This window comes from Sturnus vulgaris, chromosome 9 (assembly GCF_052056855.1).
Source record: "Sturnus vulgaris isolate bStuVul1 chromosome 9, bStuVul1.hap1, whole genome shotgun sequence".
Classification (NCBI taxonomy): domain Eukaryota; kingdom Metazoa; phylum Chordata; class Aves; order Passeriformes; family Sturnidae; genus Sturnus; species Sturnus vulgaris.
Genome location: NC_142251.1, coordinates 22,065,691 through 22,089,631, shown reverse-complemented (window position 1 = coordinate 22,089,631; position 23,941 = coordinate 22,065,691).

The following is a 23,941-nucleotide window of genomic DNA, read 5'->3' as shown; positions in this document are numbered from 1 at the left end:
TTTCTTAATGCTGGTGAAGGGATTCAGTGCAGAGTTGGGACAGATTGCTGAACATTGCAATATGGTGCTAATTCAAGTTAGCCCGTGTTCCATCCCTCAGAAAACTGCAGATAAACATTGTCCTTTTCCTGTATGGTGTAGCAGTCAGCTTTGGCAAAGAGCATCAGTGTGTTGTGTCTGGACATTGGCTTTAAGAACTGGTGTGTTTGGAGCATGGGGATGAAAAGAGTCAAGTAAGGAAGGATTCCTCAAACAATCTGGGAAATATCAGCTGGTGGAGCCTCTGCTGAATTTTTAGACAAATCATCTTTCAATTTTATTCTACTTTGTACTAAGACTAATATTAATAATATTTTTAAATTCTAAGCCAACATTTTTCGCAGATAACATTGTGAACTCTGCCCTCTATTTGCACCTTTCTTTTCCTCTTTTCACTCCTCCCCTGCCCTATTTAAAATCAATGCTATTTATTCTGTTATGCCAAAAAAAAAAGAAATACAGTGGTGCATTAGGGTCATAAGTGAGCACTGTGCTAGTGATAACCAATCCTTTAAGACATCAGAAGTGTCAGTCTGGGGTTTAAACAAAATCTGATCCATAAAAATTTGTTTGGTTATTGAGTTGAGATGTCTGTTTGATTAAATGAATGTTGCCCAGAACTCCAAGCATCTCCCATCCTCCTGTCTGCCTTGAGCAAAACCAAGCCCATCAGGAACCATTGCACATGAGTGTTTTCACGTGCTGTGAGCAGGTAGGCTCACTCCACAGACACTGCTTCAGGAAATCCTGTCACCTCTCTTGCAGTAAAGGCATTCACTCTCTGTCCTCTCTCAGTACAAAAGGTCCCTTCCTTCAAAGGTACCATCTTTGGCTAAGGAGTCGATTGTGGTAAAAGTTCAAGTGGCCTGGGAGATTTAAGACAGAAAGTACAGGAAATTGGTCTAAGAAATCTGCAGAGGATGTGTTGTTTGCATTGCAATGTTTAAATTTTCTGCCTTTAAAAATGAATAATTCATGTATCTAACAATTTTACTTAAGTCTGAATGAATTGTAAAAGATGAAATTGTGGTAAAGATTAGTAATAATCTCCTAAATAACCTAAGCAACAATTTTTCCTAAAAGGCTCTTGTGTTAAAAATATTATTACATATTTTCAAGGCTGTGGTTAGAGACATTAATGCTTCCTGAATGTTTTCTTGAGGCTGCAGAAGTTATGGCGACAGAAAGGTCTTCTTAGATGTCCCAGCTGGAGTAGCAGGAGCAGAAGTCACTCCAATATGATGTCCAGCATTCTGACTCCTTCATATGTGTGTGACAAGAGAGTGGAAGAAGGTTTCCAGTATCTGTGGCTGTTAGGATTTATTTTGGTTTCTGTATTAGTGTTCATCAGCTGGTTTAAGAAGTTTCTGTTTATGACGAGGATCTGTCCTTCATTCAGAGTCCTGCAGGAGGACTCTGCTCTTGCAGGTTTCCTATGTAAAGGCAGTAGAGAGAGGCAGTCAGCATTCCCCAGACGATGCCCACATGAGCTCTGTGATGCCCTGCCGTGGCTTTCCATCCCCCATCCCATTATCCATCTCAACTGCACTCGGCTTTAGCGTCAGGGTGCCTCAATTCCTGCACTGATAATGGCAAGCTGCATTCCTGGCACGAGCAAACACTGGTGAAATGGGCACGTATGGGAACAACTGTGCACACCCTGCCAGAGCCTCTGTTTGCTGCCATGCCTGATCACACAGGGCTTGGCCAGAGCGTGCAGAAGGCAACAGCACTTCACCTGTGCTTAGTGAGCACTAGAGGCCATGGTGCTGTCAGGGCACCCTTGTCTGGGTTTTCGTGTGGATGACTCGGTGGAAGAGCCTTGGGGTGCCCTGCCCCAAGCCAGCTGTCTCTGTCCTGTGGTCAGAAAATGGTGTGAAAACTCTGTGAGGGGCTGTTTCAGGAGAGGGAGTAAAGGCTGAAGAGGGTGCAAACAGGAAAATGAAGGATCTGCCTTTTAACTTCAGAGCTCATTTTTTGTTGTCTTTTACCTGATCCTGTAGAAAACTGGGCACAGAACTCAGTTTGCAAGCCAGGTAACAATGGATTTTATGTGAACTAACAAGGTTAATTTTCAGAGCACTTTCTAACTCAGAAGTGTGGGTAATTCAGTCTTGCACAATGCCACGAAGGGAGTCTTATTTTTGTTATGTAGGCTTATAAATCAGTCTGACCACAAAGAAATTAAATGTTAGGAATTATCCCTGACCTAGAAACCTGATCGCTCACCTTAAATCCCTTGCTTACCCCATGGACCACACCTGTTTTTCTTTGCCTTCCAACAAACACAGGTATAACAAAATATCCACTGCAGCTGCACAGAATTTATCACTGCTGATGTTTCCATTACATGGGAGTACATGACTTTTTACTTTACATTTAATTATGTTTTTATGGTTTTATTATGAGCTAATTAATCTGTCAGAAAACAACCTGAAATTGTGTATGAAATCTTGGTGATATATCAGCTTTTCTCAAGGACTATTTACATTTTATTTATAGCCTTTAATTTTATAGGTAGTAACTGTCTTCTTTAACAGGGAATTCATTTGGGACAGAGTTGTGTTATCAGATACACTATTAACTTCTTTTCACCTACTGTTTACTGTCTTCATTTCTTTCTCACAATGACAATAAGCAGTTTGTCCGTTTAAGCAGCTAGACTAATTATTTTCAGCTGCACATGTGATTGGTTTAATTCTTCCCAAATGGCCCAAAATTCACCAGAAATATGGTCTGTGCTATCTTTCCCATTTGTTTCATTATGCTTCACAAGTGCTGCTTTTAAATCTGGAGAGCAAGTCCTTTACCTCTCACAAGTTGTGTGAAGGCAAGTGCTAGCTTTTGTTGTACAGAACTTTAACTAGTGAGAGACTAAATGAGGGATTTAATCCCCTGGGTTGTGGATCCTTCATCTCTTTCAGACATAGAATTCACTGCTATTCTGCTCTCAAATATTTAAACAAATCAACAAGTAAAGGGAAATTTTCTGTTAAGTTGGACCAAATTTAGCTTTGAACTAACTAATCCAGGAGAAAAGGTTGTTATACCTGAGCTGACCTTATTACTCTGTCATTAATCTGCTTTGTTATGCCTGAAGAATCACAGGGGTCTCAGAACTGCTGGTAATCTTCTCTGCCATATGTGTGGTAATATCTGAACACAGCAGGATAAATTAAGAATAGTCCCATCTTTGCTTTATTACTTGTAAATCAGCCCATTAATATTATCTGAATGCAGTTTGTTAGGATTAACATAGATGATATTTGAATTGCCACAGTGATTACTTCTTAAAAACTCTACTAACACGAATTTTGAAACTTAGAAATAAATTAGTAATGGAAGTCAAAAAATCCTTCAAGTGAAGCAAAAGGAAGACTAAAGACTTATCATATCAATAGGAAGAAACAACTTGAAGCCAAGAATATGGAAAATATCTTTTGCTAGAGTATATTACAATCCCAAGTATTGGCTTGGGGGTTAGAGTACTTCTCAGTGAAGCAGCAGAGCAAACAAATCACTGCTCAGTTTGAATTAGTACAGTAAATTAATATTATGGAGCCTTTCATTTTTTTTTTTTTTTTTTAATAAACATGTGTTTTGTCTGATTTACAAAGAAAATATTTTACAGTGCTCACCACCATGCTCTGATCTGGCTTGTCCCCTGCGTCTGTTTTCTACTGTGGGGTTTCAGTCAGCTGCTTTTGAATTTAAGAGATTATTACATTTTTCTGATTTTTACAGCTTCTTTTTTAGAAAGAAATCCTATGACTGTCGTAAAAGATCATGAGCAAAGATGACCCAGGGTGAGCAGTGATTGCCCACGGGCACAGACAGAGTCATAAAAAGATGCCTATCCTGTAAAGGCAGCACCTTCTTTCTCCTGTAAAGATATGCCAAAGAAGCAATATACAAACAATATGTCTGTAACGTGATGAAAACGAAACAGAAAAATGCATAGCAATAACATTTTAATTTGCCAAGAGTCTGCCAAAATTTCGGGGTTTATTGAGCATTGCATATAAAAGTTTCTCAAACTTTTTCACTGTGATTGATTTTGTTACATTAATAAAAAGCAGTGCTTTGGCATTGTGCAGGTTGATGGCTCCCTTTGCTTTTTGAATTCTGTCCTTGCTCCCAGGAGCAGGGCAGAGCCTTGGCAGTGAGGAGTGTGTTGTGACAGCAGTGCTGAGGGGGTGACTGCAGGGGGGAGCACCCTGTGCACCCTGCCAGCCCTGGCCAAGGGCTTCGTGTCCTCCTGCCTGCCCGGACCTGAAAGCCTCTCCAAAGCCTTGGCCGAGCAGGAGGGGAATCTTAAGGCAGCTGCTGTTATAGAATACCCACATATGTAATCACCCACCTTTACTCAAACCTGTTTTGAAGCCCTTGTGGACATACATGCACAGTTTGGAAGGTCTCTCTATTAAAATAAGCCTTTAATTTAAACGTAGAAGATGTTTTTAAGCAATATAACAATCAGTTAGTTTCAATATCTATAACGGTGCTCAGATTTTTTTTTAATACCTGCAGAGATTTTCTTAGAATTCAGATGGGATAGAAAAAGTGTGAAAGTAAAAAATGGGAAAAAATGGATGACTCTTTCTGCAGGGGGTGTTGCCTTGTAGAAAAAGTCCTGCCCTTCCATAGCCAGTTCAGCAGGCATCAACAGGCAGGAAAGCTTGTTATTAACTCCTGCAGTGCTGCACCATGAGAACAAAAGCTGTGAGAAACTTTGTTTCAGAACAGAGCCATACTGTACCTTCACATTTTATTTTGTTTACTTTTTGTGTTGAAATTGCAATCTCTCAGTTGGAAAGCTACCAGTGTTGTGGTACTTGCAATCAGATCTCAGCTGGGCATTTGTTTTATGTTCTTCCTAAAGATGGCAGTTTGTTATAGCAGCATGTTACATCACACCCTCTCTTGGGGTGATTTTGGGATATTCATATAGGAATAAGTGCTCTAATAGCTTGTTATCTTTTGTACCAGTGCATGAAGAATGTAGTTGCTGGTAATCTCTAAAAGTACTAATCCAGCCTGATCCAGTTTAGTTTGTAATATCCAAAAGCAGCAGAAAAAAATATAGCAAGACACACTAAAAGAGCTTTGTATTCACACTGAGGTAAGATTTATTTTAATGTAGTCATGGATTCTTAGGACCATGCATTTGCTATCATGTCATCCTATAGTATGTCAGAGACATAATGCTTCCAATAGAAAGATGGCAGATTGTCTACCAGTGATGATGGTATTTCAGAGATGTAGCATTTTCATGGATAGAATTACAACAGAACAGCTTTTATTGCCTATGGCAAGGAGCTCTGTTAGGTATTGACAGCATAGTAAGTTAAACTGAAATTCTTGTGCTCTTCCTAGAAATAGGAACATTGCATTAAAAATCACCCATTAGCAAGACTACTGTTACAAGTAGGCTCTGGGCAGAGGGTTACATTGATTGTTGTTCAGGACTATAAATTAAAAGAACACCAAAAAGGATGATTGAGCTATTGAACATTAAATAGCAAGTGTCACTGTGTTCCACTCAGCCTACAGTGGGACCTGCAGTTGGGTCTGTGGTAGGGAAGGCCACTGAACTCAGCTGAAGGAAAGGCTCAGAGCAGCCAAACCCTTGAATCCAAACTTGAAGAGGAGCTACAAAGACAACAGGGTCAGGCTGATTGTGGTGGTGGCAAGTGGTGTAACAAGGAGCAGCCTGGGAGGTTTTGGTTCTATTTTCTGCCTTTTACATAAGTCTTCACCAAAAAGAAAAAAAATAAATACAACTCAGAGACAACCTCTTTGTACCAAAAAAAACAAGAGACAAATTCTTTCAACTGCTGTAAACCAGCACTTTTCAGTGGTGTTATGAAGATATTGCAGCCACACATGCTGGGTTTTCAAGTGGGACCAATATCACTGTCAAGATGTTGACAATCTGTTGTTTGAGATGGACTGTCTCCTGACAGAGGCACAGACATGGCAGTTTGGAGCAATACAGAGATAATTTATTTTTAGGAGGTTGCATAGGAAAGTGTCGTTTCTTGCATTGATTTCAGTCTTCTATAAACAAAAAATTAAGATTTTTATAGTGCTTTCTATAGTAAAAGAGATAGGGAGCCTGTTCCTTTTATCACTTGGTTGATGATTGCAAGAGCATCTTATCTGTAATAACAATTTTTTGAGACATTCTTGGTGTGTTTTCCCCACTGCAAGTCACAGTATCTACAAAACTCAAAATAGATATAGATATTAATCCTGAAGTGCAAGGTGCCTGCAGCTCTCAGAATTGTCACTCCCTATGACAGTTGCCAGACCTATGTGTGCAATTTATTGCTCTTGCATTGTTGGATGGATCCACAGAGCTTAGACTTAAAACCAGGACTTGCAGGCCCACCATTTCATTCTTCATGTGCTGAATTCTATGCTGTGGTGCTCACATTTTATAAGAAGTCCTTGATATATATGGTACATTTTACTCTACATGCTGCTGTCATTTATGTGCACAGAATAATCTTAAATATTCTCAAATTAACCAGTTGAAGTTAATAAAATATGAGAAAAATTCTGAATAATATGAATTTGGGGGGGACTCTTACAGATTTTTTTTTACATCCAGTGCCTTGTCCTCCATTTTCACATGACTTTGCCTCATTAAGACTTATAAGCAGAAGCTGTCTTACTGTCCCCTTCAGAATATAATTAAATATATATTTTTTAGTTGATGTGCCAGTCCCCCTAACTCAGAGCAGACCATTCCCAGGCCAAGTTCTCGGTGTTACTTACCTGCCAGTTCTGCCTGTCCCCAAGAATGGAGACTCTTCAGGCAGTCCCTTCCACCATTTGACATCTGTCATGGTAAAGATGTTATTTTCCTAGTACCTGATGAGGATTCACCTGCTGCCAGTTGTGTTCATTCCTGGTTGTTCTGTCATCCAGCACCTGTGAGGAGAGTCTGGTTCCATCTTTGCTGCACCCTCCCCTGGGGAGCTGCAGACAATGGTAGGGTCCCCCCAGAGTCTTCTCTTCTTTGAGCTGAACAAACCCAATTTTCAGCCTCTCCTGCTTCATCACATTTCCCAGCCCCACACCATCTCTCCACTGGACTCTCACTGGCATGTGAATCTCTCCTTTACTGGGAAAGCCACCTCTGGATGCCATTCACCAGTTTCCCAAGTGCCAGGGAGAGGGGAATAATCCCTTCCCTTCCCTTCTGACCTCGCTGTTGTTCATACAGGTCCTGTGTGGCAGGGTGCACTGATATGCAGCAACCAGCTCCAGCTAATGGGTACAGAACCATGAGTGTGGATAGCAGAGCTGTCTGAGCTGAGCACATGCTGAACAAGGAGGCTTCTGTGGAATTCAGAGATAAATACATTTGGAATCCACATGGCAAAGTGCTTATTCGTTCCCCAAGAAATAAAAATTTGCAAAGTTTTTCTGGACAGTGTTTTGGAGGGAAAGGGCACAAAGGTGGTTCAGGAAACAACCAAAGCCTTGCCATAGGTTGGAGGTAAGATGTCTTTACCCAAATCCTCTCCATAAGAAAATGCAGAGCATCAGTGCCTAACTGAAATCCTATCTGAAGCATGTTGTGTTCTGAAATATTCATATTTGGTTAAAAAAAAAAAAATAAATCCCAAAACAGTATTCTTCATCCTTGTTTGGTTCCATGAAAAAGGCTCATCTCTTGCAAAACAAATTGTGCTGCATTTATTTCATGACCAAAGGACAAATGTAAGGGTGAAGTATCATATCTTTTTTCACTCACTCCACTCTCATCCCAGCAGAATTCTGCATCTGGAACTTGGCAGACAAATGTCGATTATTCTGCTTGTCCTCTTGTGCCACCGTTTGAATCAGTGATGTCTTGGTCCAGAAGCTTTTATGCGAGTTGTTCTGAGAACACAGGAGTGGCAATTTAGGTGGCTGAGTGTGAGGCTGACCCCAGCTGCCACTGCAGCTGAGCAGGCTGAGTTCTGCTTGCATCTGCCAGTCCTGGGCAGGGCCCTGGTGAGCAACCATCCCAGGCTGAGAGGACACTTGTCTTCAGCTCTCAAAAGGTTAATTTTTTGAAAACTTGAACTGGAAGCATTTGCTAATGTGTAGCTATTACAGCATGTCCACTCTGAAATACAAGGCGAGAAAATAAAGAGAATTGAAAAGCCACATTTTTTAAAAATAAGGTTGATAATTTGAGTAACTGAACTGCCTAAAACAAAGGACTGTAAAGAGAAAAGTAAGCCAATAAATCTTCTGATATTTGGGTTATTCTGCATAAAAATCCCAATGTAAAAAGGGCATTATCTTCTATATATAGTATAGCACATATCCACAATTTTGTGCCTTGTTAAGAAAAATGTTTCTATGAAATTTATATATCAACTCATAATATATTGTATATTTTATGTTTTCCCATTAGAAGAGACTCAGAGTCATTAAAAAGAAATTTGCATCTCTGTCTCATGAGTTGACCTAATTCAAGGAGGAATTTTTGTAGGGTTATACACCAAAGTTTTGGTGTCAAGTCCCACCAACCTCCTACTGAAACAACTACTGAAAATGCCAAAAACAAACCAAGCAAACAGATAGTGATGCACTATATTTTATTTAGCCTGAAACCTCCTGATGAGGTGAATATAAATATGTTCCTCCCACCTCTTCTTTTGTCTGTACTCTGAGGTTCTTTTAAAGAGCGATTTTTTTCTCCACAGTAAAATAGTGGGGATGAAGTTAAGATTTATGTCCAAGAGGTGTCTATAGCTCTCAAGTAGCAAGATTGAAGTACTGATGGTTCAAAAGCCAATATATAATTTTCAAATTTAGATTTTTTTTTTATATAATTGGACATCTATTTTGTGTACTGCATATTTGGATTGAATTTATTTTGGTTTCATTTAGAAGAAAGAGATTATACAATATTTCAGCATTTGTAAAAAGAAAGGAATCTGTATTCTCAGTTGCACACTCATTGTTTTTAAAAAGATAGTCTAATGGCTCTAAAAATGGATAGATCTCAGATAAAGGTAAGTTCTTTTTATTTCCAAAAAGAGTATGCAAATAAAGGGTTAAATGAGAGTGCTGATATTTGACATGCAGTTTTGGAGTCTCTGACAAGGTTGGTAACATCATTTGCTCTGTGCTGCCATGTGCTTTCTAGTTCATTGGAACCATTTTAACAATTAGAGCATGATTTATTCTCTAACAAATGTCTGAAATCCATTCTAAATTATCAAAACTGCAAAATTCTTTTAGCTATTGGCTGATTTATTACATTGCAGATTTCTGCATTACTCCATCATGCCTTTATAAAAATGATTCTTCCTCTAAGTTTTGGCTAAACTTGTTTGTACATATTCTTGGATCACACCAAAACACTCACCTTTGTCAATATCATTAGTGCTGTTCAGCTGAGAAACCTACTGTTCTGGCATCTTCCTTCAGTGGAATTAATTTCTTTTTTAAAGGTATGATTAGGAATTCCAGAAAGAAAAATCTTTCATACAGGAGACAGAACTCTTGAAAAGTTTGGAAAATGCTGTGAGTGCCAGTGTATATATGTATATGTTTATATGAAGATTATAATGATGGCAGTCCATCTGTGCAATGTGCTTTCACTGGGGATAATCAGAAGGGGAAAATTGATATTTCTCATCTGGTTTATATTACTTTTTACTTTATTCAGTGTGGCATTTCTTTCATCTAGAGACTTGTTGATAATTTGTTGATAAAAATTGTATCCATCTCTTGTATATGAAAAAAAAGGTTCGTCAGTTAAGTGCAAAAGAAGCAAAATAAGACTTGTGATGGCAATGTGGGCTAAGGTAGAAGGTCTGCTTTCTTATTTTCACTTTCTATAAGAAGCCTTGGTGCTTTGTTAAATTAGGTGGCTAAAGGAGTATGAACAGAGTGATTTTGTACTGAGTTTTACAGTCAGTAATCTTCAGAGTTAGAGAGAAGGCATTCAGTTTAATATTTATTAAAATGCAGGAGTTGCATTTCACAGCATGAATCTAAAAATAACTGTAAGATCTTGAAGTGTGTGATACTTTCTTTGTAAATTATAATTAATACATAATAGATTCCAATTAAAAATATGCATACAGTTCAGGCAAAGATTTTTTAATTGCTTTATGTAGGCATATAAATACTGCAACAGTGGAGAAATCCAAAGAAAGGTGACTGAAGGATAGTTCTAAAGTAGCAGTTTGGTTCCTACTCTTTCAAACCTCTCAGTTCTTAAACTAGAATTTAAACACAGGTCTCCTAAAGCTCTTATCTTCTACCACAAGAATATATTGTCTCCCTTGAGATATACAACCACAGAAGACATGAATTACTACACTGAAGGGTTTGTGAGTTGCTATTTATTAGTCTTTCAAAGAAGTCACATCATTATTCAGGAGAGGGATATACAAATAAATTAATTTCATGGCCACAGACCTGACCTCATTTTGAATATTTAATTTAGACTAAAAAAGATGACTTCCTATTGTCCTAAGGTGGCTTTATGATACTTGTATCCCCAGCTGTGTGCTCTGTTGGTGCTGGATATTGAGTTCTGCACCTTTAGGGCTGGTTCTGAGAGCGATGGGGAGGGAAAAGGAGCGCGGAGTTTGTTTGCACAAACCGCGCTCGCTCCTCCCGTCCTTCTCACGGGCAGCAGCACAGAGCTCTGCTTTGCTTTAGTTAGTTCGTGTTCAGATAGCTGAGGCAGAGAACTTCCCCAGACTGTGGCTTTTCTTTTCCTTGGAACTGTTCTACCCTGCTCTGAAAACCCAGAAAACACTGGGAGCTCAGGCGTGTGACCCACCAGGACGCGACATTTTCTAGCACAGGAGAAACAGAAAAAACACCAAGTGAGCTGAGCTGTACCCCATGAAAAGGATTCTCTCTCTGAATGTGCCATCTCTGCCGAACAGCGAGAGGTTCCATTGTTTAATATTATTCATTTTCCCCTGTTTGTGAGCACTTTGCTTGTTAAACAGAATTTTTCCACTTCTCTTGAAGGAGGTTTATATCTCCTGGACCAGTGTGGGGAGGGACCACTTGAATTTGCTTTCAGTGGGACCCCATTTGGAGGTTTCCTCCCAAAGTTTCCCTAAACCAGGACACCATTACATACCGAGTTTATTGATTTTAGAAAGTAAATGTAATATATGCCCTAAACCATTAAGAACATATGAGCTCTTTCCTCCAAGACACATCTCTCCTATAAAAAGATGAACAAGTACTAGTTAGTTTTAACCTAGTCCTTATCCTTTGCAAAGCTGAATGAAAACATCAGTTTGTAGTATGTCTTAAAGGTATCTAAATTGAATGGACTGTTTTTTCTATGTTTTGGATTATTGTTTACAACATATAATGCCAATATAACATTTTTCTTTTTAGTGGATAGATTGTCTATTTAAAAGAAAAATAAAATTCAGGCATATTCACCCATCTAACAGTAAAATTTACCGAATTTGCTAAATGTGTGTGCATTTTAGAGCTCAGACCTTGAAAATTTTGAGTGCCCTGTATTCCCTTAGCACAGTAGGAGGCTGGGGAACGCATCATCTTGTGAGATGCGAGATTAGATATTGGAATAATCTCCCACCCCCTCAATATTTATATCCCAATATTTCATCATCCTCCCAAGTCCACAGCCTTCTCCAGTACACATGGAGACAGATGGCTCATAAGATTACAAGCTATGGAGATTTGGTGCTACAGACAGGTCCCCCGGTATTCTAAGAAAATTAACAATTTATTTAAACAGCTCTGTCAGATGCAATCCTCTTTGCCTCGTTTTGTCTCCTGCTGGCTCTGTCTCATGTAGGATTGCCTGCATGTAGATTCACTGCTTACAGATTCATCATGTAGGAAAGAAAAGGAACTTAGTCATGAGCTATATGACCCGTGGGCACGCGGGACAAGCGTGTGAGCATAACCAGAATAGCAGTCAAAAAATATCACGCTCTTTATTGTTGTGCCATCTTTATGAAAGAACTCTCTCTTTCATGGAGCTGCAACAGATTCTTGCCTGTTGAGCAGCTCTAAATTAAGTCAAAGGATTATCTGTATCACAGTAGTCCCAAGCAACACCAGATTTCAGATAAGGAGGTCACCAGCCTGACTGCACCCTGCCAAACCACGGCTGCTGCTGCCTGTGTGGCAAACAGAGCTGCTCACTGACTGGGCAGCAGTGGGTACCCAGGAGCAGGCACATGGCTAAGAACCTGTGGGCTGGCTGTCCTTTCCCTCTCCTGCCAGCCTGCTCTCCATGTAGGAAGATTGCTTGGCACAAGAGGGCATTAGGAACTTACTGAGTCCAGTGGCAAATGAAGTCAGTGACACGAACTTCTTTATGGAAGCTGTTATGTACGTATCCATTGCTACATTTTAGTTCTTCCACTTGTGCTTCTAAACGTTAGTCTTAAAAATAAGAAGTGTATTATTGAGAACAAGATGCTGGAAATCATGTAAGTTTATGCCAGTATTAGTACACTAGAGACATTGTATTACAGAAAGTGTACAAAAACATTTAAAGAAGTGGCAGACATTGATATTAAGTAATTCATCTTCTTCCCTTGGAGGCACAGAGAATTGACACATTCATTTCAGACATTTTAATAAGAGCATTAGTGAAACTGGTTTCTCAGCAAACCAAGTTGCTGTAATCTCTACTTTTCCATTAAATATACTGTATTTCTTCACTTTAGCATCTTTATACAGAGAAATACATTGTAGTATAACAATTATGTTATGACAGTAAAATACCTCTGAACACTGTGGCCTTTAGGAGCTAGAACTAAACAAAGCCCAAGAATTTAACTCCCTACCTATCTCTCAGTGTTGCTTTGCACCTGAGCAGTCGGGGTGCAGGTCTCTGATGTGGTTTAATAATGCTCCAGAATCTCCTGTGAGCTCCAGTTTTGCTTCTGGAGCCCCCAGCTGTGTGACAGTCCTCACCTCACATCCCACTGGACTTTGATATATATTTGCATTTTATCCTCTGTAAAGAGAGAAACCTGCAGGAGTTCTAATATATGTTTTGAGAAGTGTGGAGTGGGGTTTGAGCACTGATAAATCCATGGTGTGAAGGGCACTGTCCCCAGACCTGGGGGGACCATGACTGTGCTGCTCAAGAGACTGTTACCCATTCGAGAAAGAAGTATTTTGGCAATGAGCAGAGCAAAAGAATAAGAGGATGGAGAGCATATTCCAGTGTAATTATAATAATTTATAACTTGGGGTTGTTCTCCTGTTAAAATCTCAAAAACAGAATATTTTTACTTTCTTATAAATTATTCACAGTCATTTGCTTTGCTTCGTGACAAGTAACTTCTTTTCTTCAGACAGGATTTTCAACCTGAAAGAATGAAAGTGTTGACCCAGTTATGCCTAACAAACAAAACGTGAAAAGAACTAAAATTAGAAGTGGATAAAATAATCTTAGTAGGAGCAAGAAATAAATATTTTTTCCCTTCCTGTTCCATCTGAATTTAAAATTGATAAAGTTATTTCACTAAAAAAAAATAGACTTCCAATGAAATTGATGAAACTGCTTAGAGAAAGAGGAAGTAACATTTATGGAAATGCTGTACATTATTAAAAAAAAAATAAAGTTTTGAAAATGGCCTAAACCAGAATTTAGTCTCTTTTCAGTTCTGCAATATGTTCCTTGCCCCTTGCCCATCTGCAGCCTCTCTCCTGCAGACTGAGCCCCTTGTCCTACATGGCCTGAATTTGTACTATGGAGGTGAGGGCAATGTACAGGAATTGGAAAAGTATATACAATGTGATATTTAAGGGGTTACAAACGCTTTTGTGGCATCATTCCCCAGACTAGTAGTAGATCTAGGACTGGATCTACCCACTCCCAGATTCAGGAAAATCCTGAAAAGGAAAAATTAAAAAGGCTTCATGGAAAACCTGTGCCCCTTTTAACCTTCTGCTATATTCAGTGCTAATGCACAGGATGTTATTAATGTATTGATTGCAAATTCCATTAAAAGAGTCTGAAACAGTTAATGTAGGTCACAAAATTACTTACCTTTTAAGACACAGAGATCAAGACATTAAAAATTATGAGACTTTCTTAAAATTCCTAAAGCCATAGTTAAAACATTTAATGAGTAACAGTATTTTTTAAAAAAAACTTACACTTAAAATTCCCACTAGGATCAAGGATTTGGGTTTTATAATCTGAAGTGCTTCAGAAACTGGTAGTAAATAACACTTAATTAAACAGATTAAATAAGAAAATGTTTGTTTACATTATTCTCTAAAGGAAAGAATCCCCCAAGTTTTGTAATGTGAACTCTGTTTGCTCTGAAGGAGTTAACAGAAACACAGTGCCAAGCAGTTTCTTGTCTACTCCCTGGCGACAGTTGTGATCACGTTCAAGATAAGAGAGGGGTTGTATATATTTAAATGACTTGCAGTCCTAGCTTGTACATTTTAAATTGGCCAAATGCATCTACATTTCATTTTTCCTCGACCACTCTTCACAGTATTTGAAATCTGTATTAGTTCATAACTCAGCTCCCAACATGTTTGGACTACTATGGAAAGACAACGTAAGATGGGAGTTTATTCTTCTCTCTGTGAGATATAAAAAATGGAGCATATATCTCCCTGTGCATATACATTTCCTTCTTGGCTAAGTATTTTGCTGATTTTGGCCTATTTATAGTAGTTATCAGGGTTACAGAAATGTCCAGTTAAAATATCCAGGCAAATCTTTTCTGAATTGGGAGCTGTGGACTATTAGAGGTCTTCCTGCTTGCAAGTTAAAAGAATACATTGGAAAAACTGTGAAGTGACCAGTACTTGGTGTGTACCTTATTTACTTTGGATATCAGACCTAAACTTGGCTGTATTTATGAATACTTTCTTAGGTGTTTAGAAAAGTAGTTGTTGGACAGCAGGGAACCATTTCACTTGCAGCTGTTTATTTTGTATTTATCATTTTAACAGTTCAGGAAAAAGAACATTTTCCAACCTCATTTTTTACAAGAATTTCCACTCACTGCAAACTATCAACACCTTCACCAAGTCAGAAATATAAGGCCTCATTCTCCTTACCTTATAATTTATAATGATGTTTTGGTAGCTGGTAATCTCAGCATGTGCAGTGGAGTCAGTCAAGGGACTCATGTACACAATTAGTAATGTACATAGTGGCTCTGAAAACGATTATAACATCAGGATTCTCAACTGTATTTTGAAAACATAATTTCTGTGTAAAGAACCTCAAACTTTCAAAGAAAGAAAGCAAGCCAGCTGCATGGCAGGCAGTGATAAGCACAACTGAAAATCAGGCTGTGCTAATATAGAGTTGTAAGCCTTTTATCTGCATTTTAAACCTTAGGAAATTTCCTCCAAAAGAGGAAGGCATAAATATCTTCTTCATTGAAATGGCTGCTACTTGATATCCTGATGAAGAAGAAATTAAAAGGTTTTGGTTTGGACCTTTATTTAGCTTGGGTTTTAATTTCTTTTATTTCTTCCAGTCCTTGACTGCTGTTTCACACTGGCTCAGATGTTGTGCTTTTCCTGTGAGAAACCTGCACAGGTTTCCTGAGTGTAGGAGATTACTACAGCTTAGGGAACAACATCACAGATGCAGTGAAGATAAGTGGATTTGTGATTGAATGATGCCCCTTCTCCCATATTCTTCTCCTTTTAGCAAATGAAAGAGAAGCTTTCTGGTTAAAATTAAAGTGAAAGGAGGAAGAGCTGAAATAATTTAAAAAAAACTGATCTGAGCTAGGGCAAAGCATCCCATTGATGTCACCAAATAATGTACAAATTCCCGAATTATTACATCCTTGCCAAAGAATGTAATTTTTTTACCTTCTTCAGTTGCCTTACTTAGATTTACAGTGTATATTTGTATAATTCATGCCCTGTTGATGAGGGAAATGGTTGCCATTGATTGCAGTCATAGGAGATTGGAACTTTTGATTCCTTTTAAAGAAAAACTAATTACTCCTGTTCCGTAATGCAGTATCTGAACAGATCAGATGGGCAAAAAAGGCACTTGCCATCATAGGCAGGACTCAATCAGAGGTGACTAACAGGGTGTCAGAGTATGGTCAGCAGAGCAGCCACCAAAGCTTTGGAAACTCAGGACTCGTTCATATTTGGGAGACTTCTGCATTTACTCCTGCATTTTACTTGTTAGGGCCACAAGTGTCCTCCCAGGGATCTGTGACTCCAGCATATCAAAGATTATTCACAGACATAACACTAGGCATGGACTTAAACAACTTGCTGATTCAAGGTGATGATCAAAGTTTTCTTCCTGAGAAAAAAAAATATTGCTTCTTCTGTAGCATGTAGTCAGAGATGCATTTAATCTCACCTTGACTGATGTGTGCCATCCCCAGCATGTAAAGGAATGCTTACATACTCATAGATACCTTTATTTTAGAGACATGACTGTGCTACTTGCTGCACTAATTCCCCAGGATATTTATTTATAAAAAAATTACTTCCAGAGCCTTTTAGTGCATTGACCTTGTTTCAGGGTTTAGCTGGGAGGAGAGAGAGCTGAGTTTTTTTCTTAAGCACTGCAGGGGATTTCTGTCAGGTTGCTTTAACACTTCCATTCAGATTCTTGCCAGGCTTTCAGGCTAAAGAATTTTCAGATGTAGCTAGCCATCATCACATAGGTCTGTGCATAGTCTCTGTTATTTTATGAATCTAAAATTCAATTGTTTTTCAAGCAAAGACAAAACAACATCATGCAAATACAAAGCTATCAGATCAGAATCATAAATGCATGGAAAAAGATAACCTGTAATGTATCGGATCTGTATGAAACCTGTAATGTATCAGATCTGTATGATGCAGTGACCACTGGCTTCATGCATTACATCTGTTCTCTGTCCAAGGATTTGGAAAGGAGTTGTAACTCTATAGAAGAGGAGAAGGAAGAAAGCGAGATGTTGCACTGTTGAATTTTCTTTCAAAAACAAGAGTTTTCTTAAGTAGCAAGACTCCGATTTTATAAACCATTAAAATATTTTTATGCCCTACAGGTGTGATAGTCTTAGCCATCTTTGCCCTACCCAACCAGGACCCAAGTGGGTAAGCACTGCAGCTCCTATCAGCCACACCTTTTGCTGTTTCTTCCTGAGTGCTTCCATGTACAAACTGATGGATATATGGGAAATGCATACAGGTAGGAAATGCAATCCCTGAACCTCATTCTCTGACTGTAGAGAATGCATCTACCATACAGCAGCATGAGATGCATAGGGGTTTTTTTTAGCGGGGATTACCTAATTTAAACCTCTTTCATTCCCCCAAAATGACTGGTTACATCCAGGCCGTGAGGAAGTCCCAGACATATTCCCAAGTACCCATGCTACAGCAGTGATTTAGGATTAATATTAAAGAAAGCCTATTGATACAGCAACATCCTCCCTCATCTCACAGTGTAACAGGTATAACTGTTCATTCTGTGCTGCTACTGCCTGATCCTTGGACTCCATCTCTCACCTCCCTGTCATCACTCCTCAATTTCACACAGCACTGCCACATCCAGAGTGGATATACAGCCCTGGTCACAGATGGGGCTTAGGCAAAGTGTTCAGCTTCATGGCATTTCTGTGCTAATCCCTGAAGGCCTTTGGATATACCCTTGCAGCAATGCACTTACACAGAATAGTGCCACTGCTAACCCTGCTTGGCCAGACAGAAGCTTAGATGTCCAGGGTTAAATACCAAGAAGATTCCAGTGGTAGCTAACTAGATGTAGGCAGGTGAAAATGTAGAGCACTGCAAAATTTAATTCCGTTGACTCTTGCTTTTATTAGTGCCCCAAAGAAGGGCTGGGTTATTCTAACTGCAGTGTGAGGTCTAATTTTAAAAAGAGACATTTGAAGAAATCCTCCATTACTTGTATTTTTCAGGAAAAAAAATGGCAACTGCATCATTCTTAGCAGAGAATGGAAAGAAAGAAAGAAAGAAATAACACAGCTGTTCAGTGGTAACTAGAAAAGAACAGTCAGACTCAAAACTTGTTACGTTGATTCACAGTGAAGGACTTAGGAGAGAAAATATTATCATGACCCTGCTATGTGTATATTCTGAGAGCAATATTGCTGGTAAAGTTCTGGGGTTGTCTCTTAAAAAGGATGATTGCTGACCATGTTAACCAGACTCAATTTTATCACTCTATGTCTATATGCAGTGTGGTGCTATGTGCAATTTCAGGCACTCATTCCATCCCAAAGTGGACTTTATCTGGATTGCTGTCATACCCCAAACTGTCTGCACTTTCATTAAAAGAATTACTCTTCCTATCATCAGCTTGGTAAGAACAGTGCCAGGAAATAAGCTACCTTTAAATGAAGAGATGAATTCTATTGCTCACAAAGCTGGTGAAATATTAGTCAAGCATATAGCAGATAGGCTGTTTGGAAATGGGAGTCAATACCCTTGCTGAAGTTCCAAAATGCTGCCTGGCATTTCTGATGATGCACTGGTATCCTCTTTGCTGTAAGATTTTATGAAGGTCATTCAACCTCTCTATACCTCAGTTTCTTCATCAGTAAAATTATGACAATTGTTTTCTACAAGTTTCTAAGTAATAGACTTAATTGCCACACACTGCAGAGATCTCAAATTGAAACGCAGTTCAGAAGTGCAAAGTATTATTACTACTAGAAGCCCATTACAGCTCTTTTTTTTTTTTGTTATTCAAACTGGTACTTTGGTACGTGCAGCTAGACAGCTTCTAATGTTATCTTGATTCACAAAGCACTTTTTGTGTGAGGTTTGACTCACAGTAAAATGCCAGTTAGAATTTTTTCCTCAGGAACTCACTGGAGCTTGGCTTACAAAATCTGAAAATTAAATCAACCAAAATAGGTCAAACACAAAACTATATGTCCTTATGTGTCCTCTTGTCCTCTTTTAGCAGTACAGAAGATAGTTGTTGTTTTCTTTTCTGTAAAATTTGGGCTTGTTGTGTTTCTCAGTTGGCTACAGTAACTGTATCACAGTTACATTTTGAATACCTGCTCTTGCAAGTTTTCCTTCGCTATTAAATGAAGTTTAAAATGATAGGCTCGTCTGTTAGTCATCCAAAAATAATGTGCTGGGTTTACAAGCAGCTGATGCTACTGAATGTGACACAAGAGTGCATCATTGTGTTGCAGCTTTTTGGTAGCCATCACCACAGAGATATTTTCAAACCTTAAAAAAGGAACAAAGCATCTGAAATATTATCAAATGTTAATATAAGTTGCAGTTTTGCATTTACTTTCCCCCTGTAGCTAATTCTTTAGGAATTTATTTCTATTCACATAATCCTTTAAGTTGATATGTTTATTCTGTACCTAGCTTACAATTTCTATTCATTCCTGTGTCAAGTACGTGAAGGTGCTGCTTAAATTAGTACTTCAGTATTATACATTTCTGAATTGGTTGTTCAGTGCAGTTAAAATGCAGTGAATAAATTTGTTAATATTTGAGGTGAGGAAGGAGGTAAAAAGGGAAACCATCTATACCAGTCAGAGTCTAGCTTTCTCATTATAACATATTATAATTTATTTAAACTCAATCAATACTTAATCTGGAGTTTAAATTCTGCTAAAGATCTGTGGCATGGCTAAAAGCAGCTGGTGCCAGGGAATAAAATTTTCTTCAGGCTGTGATTCTGATGAATTTATAATGCACTCTAAGGATGATGCATTGACCTAAATTCACAAAAGCACTGCTATTCCTATTTATTATTACGAGAGGTATCCTACCCGCAGTTTTGTTCTTTCAAATGTTGTGTGGCTACAAAAAGATGACAGGTTGCAGTGGGGAGGTCTGGAGAGGAAGGAGCTGCATGCACATCCCTGACACGTACTGTGTGCCCAGGCTGGCAGCCCTGGGGTTTGGAGGGCACTCCCAGGCAGGAGGGAAAATCCCTGGCAAGGGGTGGGGAGGCACAGGACGGCCGGAGCCCCCTTCCACCCTTGCTTCACCAGAGGAAGCACCCAGCATTCTCTGCAAGGCTTTGTCTGTGCAGCCCGTGACCACAGACAGGGTGGTGCCTCGGTGTAATTCCATGATTCGATGCAGGAATAATTTCAGCACCGTAAAAACCCAGCAAACGTTTGAAGCCAGCAGTGAGGGCAGACTGAGAGGTGTGTGTTTGTGGTGATCTCTTGGATTTGTTTTGTTGGCAACACGAGCAATGATGTTAAGGCAGGAAAAGGACAGTTTTGTTGAAAATTGCTTCTCCTATTTTATTTTGTTTTGTTTTTCTCCTGTAGCCTTACAGAGGATACAGAGTTACATCTAGGTTTGGTTTTCTGCTCAAGGTTCTTTAGAATCCCTCAGGTCCAACCATCACAGGACAGTGCCTACAAGCAGCTCACATTGAAGTGGCTGGGAGTTGCACACACTGATCTCTTGTAATGATCAGGCCACTTAATTTTTTCCATTTCATTTGGCAAGCTTTTCATCTGCATCATCCACGGGCTTTTCATGATAAGTGGTGCTTTCCCAGTGACCGGCATCCTTATCCAAGCATTCTTTTTTACCTTGAGAGTTTGTAGTCATATTTGTCTGTTTTTGTGAAATGCCATGTGTTTTATCAGATTGATAAATGTGGGAAACTTGTGGGTTTTTCAAAAGCAGAGTGAATAAGGGAAATATATAATAAATGAGGCTGACAATTCTCCCCACTTCTTTCATGATGTGATACGGATGCCTGTTGTGTAAAAACCATGAGAGCACAATTATATTTCATTATTGGTACTTGACCACTTCTCAATTGTTGCTTTTCCAGGCAGAATGTCAAAGGAGGACTCTCAGCTCTGCATTGTTTATCCCCTCTGCTCTCCTGCCTCCTTTTGGGGCACGATATCAGACACTGTCCTCAGCATGTCAGTTCTCATTGCATTTTGTGCCCACTTCTTCCCATATTGCTGCTGTAGTCAAATTCCTGTTGTGATTTATGCCAGAATAACTGTGGGATAGAATAAATCCACAGACTTTAAAGGCATTAGCCTGTTTTTACTGCAGCACAGCCAACAGCTGTACCTAGCACTGCAGCCTCATCCCACCCCCGTGGGGCAGCATCCCAAGCAGCATGGGATGAGAGCAGTGCTGTGTGCCTGCTGAGCTCTGCTCCTCGGGGACAGCCCAGGGGATGGCAACAGCGTGCAAACACAGCCTCTCAGCTGGAGCAACTGTTTGTTTCTGCTCTAGCCTTTAGTTAAAATGTGAAGCTACTAAACAGAAATACAGAGACTTGCAGTTCAAGCTCATACCTAACTAGCTGGGAGAGCCGGGTTTGTAGACTGCAACTGTGCATTGCAGTCTGGCAGCAAGAAAGTCTGGATTTCCACTCGTTTGTTTTCTTCTGATGGTCAAAGAGAGTACTCCAAGATCCAGCTGCAAGGGTGCAGAAATACCTACCTGCTGTAAAGATTATTTATAGAGGTCTCGGACCTCCCCTCTCCCCAGCATAGCAGTCTGATCCACATTACAGCTTTGAACTCTGCAAAGCACAACTCCAGATCATGGGGGATCGTTGGCAAAGTAATATCCAAAAACTGTGTTCTGCCTGCCAGAGTAATATATTGGGAACATCTGCAATTAAATACCTGGAAGAAATAATATAAATAGAGAAAGACAACCAGAACTTCCAACAAAGGACTAAAGTTGTATCCTACTCCTTATCATGATGGTTTGACCAACTGAATCTTCCTAATTTGTCTTTAATGATTTCTTATGTAATTTTTTTCTGTAATTTTATTAAAAATTTTGATCTATCTTGCTTTCTTTCTCGCAGGATAAAAAATGATAACTTTCCCATTTATTCTTTGGTTAATGTCCTTGGCATTTCTATTGCAGCCAGGGGAAAAGTGGACTGGAGCTAGTTCATGCACATGCCTAGAGAAAAGCTTATTCCTTTGCCTCACAGAGTGCCAGCTGATGGTTGTATCATATGAATAAGATAAAAGTAGAATATAGGTTAGGAGAGACAAACTGCCAAAAGACAAGTGTGTTCATAGTTTTTAGCTAATCAAGAGTAGTACTTTGCTTACTTGCCTAATCACGATTAGGTGCCAGTTTTCTGTCCTTGTAACAGAAAAGGTAATTTCAAGCCTATGATTTGAAGGAGGCTGAGGGGAGTAACAGTGTTTTCATAAATTCAGGAAGTTTTACCAGGCAGGCCTACAGACCAATTTCTGTCTGTAGCTCACCAAACTGTACAGTAATGTTTTTTTCTTCCCACAGTGCCATGAAAAAACTTTTGGCTTCAGTTCATGTGTGAAACCTTTTGCACAACAAAAGTGGTTTCTTGTGGCCAGTAAGACCAAATGTTCTAAGCATTCCAGGAAGTGTATAAATGGATTGGTACCCTTCCTAGGTTTATGGAGCCTTATCTCTCTCTTTTTTCTCTCATTTTTTTCCCATTTATTCTTTCTTCATCTTTGCAAAGTCCAAGCAGAGTACAGTGTTTGAAAATCCTGACTATCATTTTCCATTTTTCTTGGGTTTTCCTTAGTTATATTTTCTGAAAAGAAGTTGTTTCAGTAAATGCAACCTAGTAAATTATCTTAAATTACTTCTTACATTCCAGGCTAGTATTATAACATGAAAATTGTTACTTGGAGTCTCCCACGCCCCCAGCTGCTGCAGACCTATGTCTCCAGGCTGGGTAGAAGCTGAGCACAGCTCTTCCCCAGCAGAGTCTGCAGGCCAATCCACAATGTGGAAAGCAGAGTTTACAAAAAGAAGATTTCTCATCCTTCCTTCACAATCCTGCCAGATTCTGTTGTAGTGATGGTCAAAACCAACTAAAATAGTGATTTTATACTGATGGGTAGGCATATGTCTATGCAGAAACCAGATGAAAAACTGTTCAAGCCAAAACCATCAAATCTCAGCTCATCTAAGGATACTAGAAAACAGCCATCCCATTTCTTTGATCTATGATATTTGACTCTCAACGTGTGTTAATAAGACATACGTGTTGGGCATTGGCATTTTCTCCTGTTGAACAAGGGTAAACATTGCATTTGTCTCTGTAAAAATATACTTCAATAGCTGGGAAAAAAGTGGAGATTCATTATTTTTGCAGTTGTAGAAGACATTTAGCAGCTGTGTTTATACTGGCAGACAATTTGGATATTAGGTGGCAGGACAGAGAACTGCAGATGTACAATATTGTGCAGACATTGTGCACTTACAGTCCATTTCCAGGGAAACATGTTATTTTATATTTCCCTTGGTGTCATTAATCACACTTCATGATGTATCTCACTATTTCAACCCATTCCCCTACATTCATTCTTTTTTGGCCTGTTTGTTTAGTAGTTATTGATCTCCATTTCAAGAAATTCCATCCCAACTACAGATAATTAAGTTCTTTTTGCTCCAAGAAAGAAAATTAAGATCACCTTATACTGATTACTGAGGCTACCTGTAACAATTGGCATGTCTACCACATCAGAAAGAGATTTAGCCTGCTTTGGGTCAGAAAAAGATTAATGCTGTTCCTTGGTATTTAGAAATTAAACGCTTTGCCTGAAAGTAAAAATATGTTTCTCATCTTGACCTACAAAGGGAAACAGCTGCTCTTTTCTCTGTTCTTGAAGTTCTCCAATCCTTTAACAGGCTTTGTTTTGATTTTACAGGTGAATCCCTTAAACTCTAGCAATGATGGCCCATCTGCTGGGAGAAATGTGTTGATATAAACAGTGAGGAATCCCCTGTTAGGGAGTTGAGGGCTTGAGGAACCTCAGTGTATGGGACGTAACTCCAGGCCTTTTCTTGGCATTAGATCTACATTTAAATAATGGCATTAAGGGTTCCTGGATAAATTTGGCTTGTAAGTGCTGCTTTGGGTGTCTTTTGAGCCTCCTCACCCTGGAAGGGTCACCTGGTGTCATTGTGC